This window comes from Pinus tabuliformis, chromosome 4_2, assembly GCF_031772625.1.
Source record: "Pinus tabuliformis cultivar Carrire ecotype Pingquan chromosome 4_2, CPIR1, whole genome shotgun sequence".
Classification (NCBI taxonomy): Eukaryota; Viridiplantae; Streptophyta; class Pinopsida; order Pinales; family Pinaceae; genus Pinus; species Pinus tabuliformis.
In genome coordinates this window covers 173,838,104-173,846,916 of record NC_142304.1, presented here as the reverse complement: position 1 = coordinate 173,846,916, position 8,813 = coordinate 173,838,104, and positions in this window count along the sequence as shown.

Sequence of the window (8,813 nt, the reverse complement as noted above, 5' to 3'; positions counted from 1 at the left end):
TAATAAAGTTATTCAAGTTTTCCTCCACATTCTTGTATGATTGATAATATATGCATTTGTGTGGTCAATATATATATGGTCCTATATTGTTTATGATAGTAGATCTCTGTTCTTGGATAGTGTTATGCTGCTTTGATTCCACAGGTGCTCTTTGAAGGTGGGTAGACGAGGAAGCGAGTGGCAAAGACCTATCAGAAGGGAGAGGAATCAAGCAAAGAACCAAGCGCAAGATAGAGGTTGGTCTCCTTTTTTCCCCTCTTATCTACTTCTCATAAATGAAAACGAAAGTGGTTTTCATTAGTATGTTTGTTTCTAAGGTAGCTACCAGCCTTAGTGGGACTAGCAGCTCTACGTAGACACTATATTTCCCGATAAAAAAATGGAGACTCCGCTGGGGAGCGAATAGATTTTTTGTTTGTCTATATTTTTTTGCTTTATAAACTTACAAACGGAGCCTGAAGTCAAGCCAACTAGCCTTCGAACTGCATTTGCTATGCAAGTGCAAAGTAGATCAATGTTGCTTCAATCTATCTCCGGGCTTTGTTTATAAACTGAACAATCGATTTACAAGCTCTCTAATTGCCCTTGTGGCGGCTCTAGTAGCCTCCTTAGATCTACCCCTGTGATTTATTTACTGATTACCACTTGCTCGGCCTAAATACCTGAACCGTGCTGCAAACTATGATCAAGAACTGGATCAAAAGTCTCGCACTGTACCATCACACCCTCTCTTCAAGGATATCAGTATGCATCGCACTTCCCGTGTGTTGTAGGTGGGATGCATACTGGAATCCCTGTGTAACATGTGCACTGATCAGAAAGGGCTAATTTTGCCTCCAAACTTTGTTTTTTCACTCTTTTCAGCTCTATTCAGGAGTTTTGTTGTCTGTAGTCAGTATACCTCTGTTGGAAACCCCCTTCCTTGCCATTATTCTGCCTCCATTGTGCAAAGAACTGTAAATGTTTTTTATGTATTGTGAGCCATATTTAGTTCTCTTTTACAAAGCATAATTGAACCGTCGTTTCTTGATTTGAAATTGTCGCAAGTGTCGTTTTCAGTCATAGAAGAGAATCCGATTGTTCTTGATAGTTGATTACACTGTTACTCTTGTATTTGATTTGAATTAATAGTTTTTCAAGTGTCGAAAGCAAGTTTTCAATTCCAAATAACAAAGTGTCGTCATTGTATTCATTTTGTCTAGAAAAGAAGCTTGTTAGTAATGTCGCCTTGAAAAATAATTCAGGTTTGTGCTTAGCTTTCTTTTTATCATTCACACATTAAGAAGGCTGAAAAAAATACATGCATGTGAATTTGCATTTAGACTGTCTGTTGGTTTGATTTAGGACAGTGCATATAGTGTGTGCTCTCTACTCAATGTTGAAATAATATCGTCTCTCTTTCTTTAGTAGCTAGGATTTTCATTGCAAAAAGAAGATTAAACGATTGTTTATCTTAGATTGCATTTTAGGAATTGTGTATCTACATCACGTGGTGAACCTGAAAGGCAAATTTCTTAAGCAAGATCAACTGTAAAATAAATTTAATGAATCTAAAAACATTTTGGAACCTAACGCACAACATTTAGAAGTCTAGGCTAGAGACGTATTCTGGCATCGTAAAGCCTGGTAACTATTGTTTTCATTGCTGGTTGGGTGATTCCTCCACTTTGAGATGATAAGTGCCAGTACGGACTTGTGCTCCCACGTACCGTCGAGTATATATTGGGAGACCACAATAGGCTTTATCCTTTATCCATAGGAAGTCGTGTCTATCGCCCTATCGATCGCAATGCACTGAACACGGCATTCGGGAAGATTGACTGTCATACCATAAAAAGTATTCTGTAGTTTTGCGATTGGTTTGGTAATCCCTCTGTCTAGATTTCCAGAGTAGTCTCTTTCATTCCTTTTCAGACTCCTTAAGGAAAAGGTCCATATGAGCACTTGTCACTTCAAGCTCATTAAAAATCGAAGGCGACTAGAGTTATCTTTTGTTTTTTCTCGACTCTTTAAAATTGAAAAAACAAGTTGTGTCAAAGCGTCTAAAATTTATTTTAATCGGAATAAACATCACCTTTCCTACCTTGGTCTTAGGTTGAGAAAAATGGAGTCCACCAACAAAGGATTTCCCCTTGGAGGAAATCCTATTCCTTTCTCCTCTTGGGGAGATGTTGGTGCACCCCATATGGCCACATTGTCGCTTCCAGGATTGACAATCGGCTTGCCTGTATGGATCTTCTCGACCTCTGTCATTCAGAACACCGTGATTCCTGAACAATCAAGTCAGCAACTAAACGATACCAAAGTTACCCCCCAACCTTCTACTTCGTCCAATTCTCCCTCTCCTCCTTCCTCTTCGCTTGATGAAGCTGGTAAAGCCAAAAATCAAGTAACTGAAAATAAGAAGGAGAAGAAGAAGAAAGAGAAGAAGAAGAAGGAGCCAAAGGCGAAAAGGGGCAACCAGGCATCATCTAGCGAAAATCCACACACTGCACCATCCAGGCCTAAATCGCCATGGTTCATTTGCAAAGGAGACAACTATCATCGAGATTGTCCTTACATCCCTCGGATCTTAAGGGACTAGTATCATCGTTTGCACAATCCGGTGTCATCAACCTCTGACAGTCATGTTGAAAATACACCGTCAACTAGTGAAAGTGAAGCCCCCGGACAGAAAGGAAGATGTAAATTTCCTTGTAAATTGTGTGAAGGCGATCACGCCGTCCACCATTGTCCCTTCTTAGACGAGGCTAAAAGATTTTTGGATGACCGTCCGGTTTCACCATTACAGCTTGCTCCTAGATATAAGAAACTCTTGTCGAGCCCGTCACTAGTTGAAAATCCAACTGAAACGCCATTGTGGTTGGTTGAAGCGTCTATCATTGAAGATGAACCCTCTGAATCCACACCATACGAAAGTCAAAAGGTCGAGGCGGCAGTTGACCCGGTCTTTCCTTTAGAAGGTCCATCTTCAGATGATACAGTCACCGGAGAGAACAAGAATGACACCGTTCAAATTCTCTTCGTAAGCACAGACTCCGATGAACATGGGGGCAGTCTACCCGTTCCTTTACCGCAGGAAGGAAGTTTGTCAGAGTCATATCTGGCCGTCTATTCAGTCCCACCTCCAAGCAACCTAGTTGTTTCCTTTGATTAGAATCTACTAGGAAAACCCCATTTACCGGCTAGTGTACCATTTCGAATCATTGCTCAAATATATAGAATGGTCATGGTCGGTACCATCATAGATGAAGGGGCTTCTATGAGTATCCTTCCCTCAACTGCTTGGAAAGCACTTGGTTCACCATCGCTTTTGCCTGAAATGAGAAATCTAACAGCCTTTGACAAAGGAACCAGTCGACCGTTAGGGATCCTTCCCAATGTGTCGATAACATTGAGAAGGAAAACCGTTCACATCAACGTAATGGTAGTCCAAGGACCCCTAGATTATAATCTACTCCTTGGATGCGACTATATTTATTTCATGGGAGCTATTGTTTCCTCACTGTTTAGAGTAATGTGTTTTCCGCATGAAGGAAGAGTGGTCAAGCTCATAGACCAACTTTCATTCCCCGATTCACACATAGAAAATAGTCAAATACCATCCCTGAATGGTCTTTTCATGCAAGGAATGTCTCATCAATCCCCAGTCCATCCACCTGATGTGCGCGAGCGATTCAGAGGACATGACTGAAACCCAAGGGCATGCACCCTGGTCTGTTTCGATGGGAAAACCTTGGGTATAGGGTAGGTTTCCGCGAAGGATATATGATTGGTTTATGAGATTAGACTGGAATAAGATTCCTTTGTCAAAGTTATGTGAGTGGAGCTAGTTGTGCCACTCACCTTTGTTTATTTCAGTAGACATCATCGAGGAAGTGTTTTGTCCGCAGTACGGATAGAACAATCTTTGGTAACTTGGAAATTTTTCACTATACCCGGGGACATGCAAACCTTTTGGCATGCAAGTGAAGAGCGACCATTTAGTTTTTAAATATGTAGGTCCTCTAACCCTTTAAACTCGTAGGATTGGTCGTTTCCTAACTTTCATAAAGAAACGATGCGGGGAAAAGCTTTGAAAAATTCCATTTTAAATGAGACATCCTTATTATACGACTCGATCGAGCAGTTTTAATGTGGAATTCAAGCTCGTTAAAAAATAAACATAAGAAATGAGCAAACGTTCCCCCAGAGTTTAAGCTCATTAAAAAATAAACCAATTTCCGGAAAATAACCATCGTGATTGAATTATCATCAGCCTTTGAAACCTTGGTCGTGTTCTCATCATCACCTCCACTCTATATTGGCCGATCATTCACCTCCATTTGATTGTTTACCCTTTTTGAGGAACAGCTACGAAGAGTGATCCTGTTAGCCATCCTTGTGACACTATCGTGATTGGAAAATTCCAAACCTTACCTGGAATTAGTTGCTACCCGAATTTATCACTTGTTCCTCAAAAAACGAGTCTCCTTTAAGCTCTTTTCATTTGACTCGTAAAATATGAAAAGATTGCCGAGCAATTGGCCTCTCCAGCTCGTTAAAGTGACCGGAAGTGCTATCCCTCCTTTAGAATTTAATCTTTTTGGACCTGAGGGATTATTACACAAAAAGATCGAATGCTTGTTTTGTTCGGCTCGTTAAAATTACCAAAAATTCATCCCTTTGGTATTATTTTATACTTTTTTGAACTTAAGGGATTATATGACGAAAAAGGATTGTTGAAGTTTTCTTTACGTCCCTTTTCAGACTCTCTAAAATTGAAAAGGACTGAGTTATCTTTGTTGTTAAACTTGTTAAAATCAAATAGCGAAAAACTTGTCCATACAAACAAGAACGAGTTTCACTATCGCTAGGCTCGTTAAAACATAGCGATGGGTTTGCCTGAAGGGAAAATTATAGAACAAGCATATGTTATCCTCCTCAAGCTTGACAAAAATAAAGAGGTACTGGTTAGCAATGACTGGGGAAAAATTGGGAAGAAAACTTGAAGAAACTTTATTGGTAGCAAGTCGCTCTTGAACATGACACTTTCACTCCGCATCCGAGTTGGGTTGGGTTGTTCCGTTCACTGGTCATATCACCATTGGTCCATCACACCATCCATATTTGGGGTTAACGCTACCAATCCTTCATGTCAGTGTCCCCGATATGTTCAAGATAAGTCGCTCAGAGAATTCACCTGTGTCTCATCCACAACAATACATTTACACTCCATTCTTTCATGATCACCACCCTGAACCTTATGTCATCAGATCGTTTTCACCTCCATTAAAATCATTTGCTCCGTTTTGTGTCATTGATGTGGGATTCACTAAGGCCCTCCTCTGATGGATCGCTTCTTGTCGACATCAGTGTAGGAATTTACAGGGTAAGTTCCTCAGACAGAACACCAAAGGACACCGCTCACAACTAGATCGCAGATCAATACACCAGTATTTTTGACGTGGTTAAAACCCTCAAAGAGGGAAACAGTCCACGGCCTGAGCCAACGCGGCCACTTCAGGAAATTTATTAATAAAAGAATGAAAATTTACATAAGCTTCTCTCATAGACGGATTACCCTACAAATGACCCTCCATGCGCTTTAAATAGAAATCATGGACCAATCAGGTGTCAAGCCACGGATCAAGTGTCGGTAATACCGAGGAGAGAATGAACTGTCAGATCACTACATATCGTGACCGTCGGATTGTAAGTTACAAAATGTACAAGGTAAAGAAACACACTTTACCTAACTCTATACCTAACTCTATACTAGACCAAGTTGTACTTAACTATTTCCTATGTGTCGGAATATCCTAACATCCCCCATTAAGAACAACTTGGGATAGCATTGAAGGATTTACAAATATGACACAATAGGAGAAGGAAGGAGGCACTAGAGCCTATCCCCCCTTAGTGACAACTTCCTGAACTCCAACCATAAATCGAAGTTTAGTGAACTTCGCCTCTGTGAGAACCTTTGTGAAGATATCTGCAACTTGATCATCTGTTGAACAATATTGCACTTCAAGAACATGGTCGTGAATGAGCTTTCTGATGAAGTGCATGTGCAGTTCAATGTGTTTACTGCGCTAATGTTGGACTGGATCTTTGCATAGTTGAATGGCACTTTGATTATCACACCAAAGTGTAGTCGGATGTTGCTGCTGAAAGCGAAACTCTGATAGGATCTGACGAAGCCACAAGGCTTCCTTACTAGCTTCTACGGCACCACGATACTCTGCTTCTGCTGATGAAAGAGAAATGGCACCTTGTTTCTTGCAAGCCCATGTAATAGGTCCTAAACCAAGAGTGAACACATAATCGGCAGTAGACTTCCGATCATCAGGGTCACCAGCCCAATCGGAATCAGTGAAACCAACCAATAGAGGAGATGCTTCGGCACTGTAATGAATCCCAAACTGAACTGTACCTCGAACATAACGAAGTATTCTTTTAGCTTCTTTCCAATGACATTCACGTGGGTTTTGCATAAACCGAGCAACAAGGCCAACGACAAAGGAAAGGTCAGGTCGAGTATGGGTTAGATACAGAAGTTTTCCTACAAGTTGACGGTATAAGGTAGCATCAACTTCAAGAGAAGTACAAGTGACTGAAAGTTTGACTCCAGACTGAAAGGGAGAAGGAGCTGGCTTACAGTCTTCCATGTGAAAGTGGCGTAGAATATCACAGGCATACCTGGACTGAGAAAGGGAAATACCTTCCTTGGATTGCAAGACTTGAAGAGCGAGAAAATAATGTAAGTGTCCTAAGTCTGTCATTTCAAACTTCCTTTTAAGGCTAGACTTCACATGGTTTATAAGGTTGGGATCACTACCAGTCAGGATAAGATCATCAACATAAAGAACAAGAATGATAAGAGACTTGCCCACTTTCTTGGTGTAGACAGTATTGTCAGAATGACACCTAGAGAAGCCAGATTCTAAAAGAAAGCTATCCATTTTGGCATACCAAGCTCGAGGAGCTTGCTTGAGAACATAAAGGGATTTCTTAAGCCGACATACAAGGCTGGAGTCTGTTTTTATGAAGCCAATGGGTTGTTCCATGTAGATTTCTTCATGCAAGTCCCCATGCAAGAAGGTAGATTTAACATCCATCTGATGGACTTCCCATTTGAACGAGGCAGCAAGGGAAAGAACAAGGCGGATAGAGTTCATTTTGGCAACAGGGGAGAAGGTTTCAGTGTAGTCAATGCATTCAACCTGTGAAAAAACTTTAGCAACAAGACGAGCTTTATGTTTATCAACTTTCCCATCTGGTCCATACTTGGTTCTGTAAACCCATTTGCATCTAACAAGTTTTCATCCCTTTGGTAGAGGAACAAGATCCCATGTATCATTTGCCAATAATGAATGATATTCTTCTTTCATAGCTGCTTCCCAATCTGGATGGCCTGAAGCTTCTGCAAAGGTGTCAGGATCATAATTTACTGGAGCTTGAGCCAGTAAAGAAGAGGCTCTGTCAAACTGAGAACGTGTGCGTCGCTGATCTGTAGGATCACCGACAAGATCACCTGCTGCATCTCAAGTAGCACGAACCCATTTTGGAAGCTAAGGAGCTGAAGGAGGATCCTGAGATGGTGGGGGAGGATTGTCATCCTCACTTTCATCATCTGAAGAAGAAATGTTTTCAAAAGTAGAAGAGATAGGGAGAGGTGGCACATCCGCCGGACTAGGCTCGCAGGCCGATATATTTTCATCAAATTTTACATCTCTTCTAATGATAACATTTTTGGACTTAAATGGAATAAGTCTATAGCCTTTGACATCTTCAGAATATCCAACAAAAGTACATTTTTCACTCTTAGGTTCTAAAGCTTTATGCTTTTCATCTGGAATATGGGCCCACGCTTCACTTCCAAAAACACGAAAGTGACTTACATCTGGTTTGATTGGCCTCCATGCTTCTTCTGGAGTGATATTCTTTAAAGCCTTAGTAGGAGTGTGATTTATTATGTAATTTGTACAGTTAATTGCTTCTGCCCAAAAACTAAGACCAAGTCCTTTAGATTGTAGCATACAATTAGCCATTTCCTTTAAGGTGCGATTCTTCCTTTCAGCTACGCCATTTTGTTGTGGAGTATATGGAACAGTATGTTGCATTTGAATTCCATTCTCAGTGAAAAAGTTGATGAATGTGTTTTTAACATATTCTCCGCCATTATCAGATCTTAGCTTAAGAATTTGATGTCCATATTGTTTTTCAACAAAGGCCTTGAAGGCCAAAAATGTGTTAAATACTTCACTCTTGAGTTTTAAGAAGTATACCCAAGTGCGTCTGGAGAAATCATCAATGAAAGTTAAGAAATACTTGCAGCCAGAGAATGACACAACTGGAAGTGGACCACATAAATCACTATGCACAAGCTGTAAAGAGGTTGAGGCGTGCCAAGAGGCACGGTTTTCAAAACTGTCCCGATGATTTTTTTCGAGTACACATCCGGAACAAACGCCATCTCTGCAAGATACAATAGGAAGACATGTCACCATATTTTCTTTACATAGATGCTGAAGGGAGCGATAGTTTAGGTGACCAAATCGCTCATGCCAAAGTTTTCTCACTTCATCGTTATGAGCAACAAATACTGAGGGAAGATTTGATGACCCAAAGTTGTGAAACTTATACAACCTTGTAGAATCATCAGCAATGCCAGTAGCTAAAATCTTTTTAGGATATCTTAGGTCCTTGATTACAACATCATGAGGTGAAAATTCAACGATTTTACCTTCACCTGAATGAGTTATCTGATATACAGATAGAAGGTTGCAGGATAAGGTTGGAACACATAATACATCATTAAACTGACC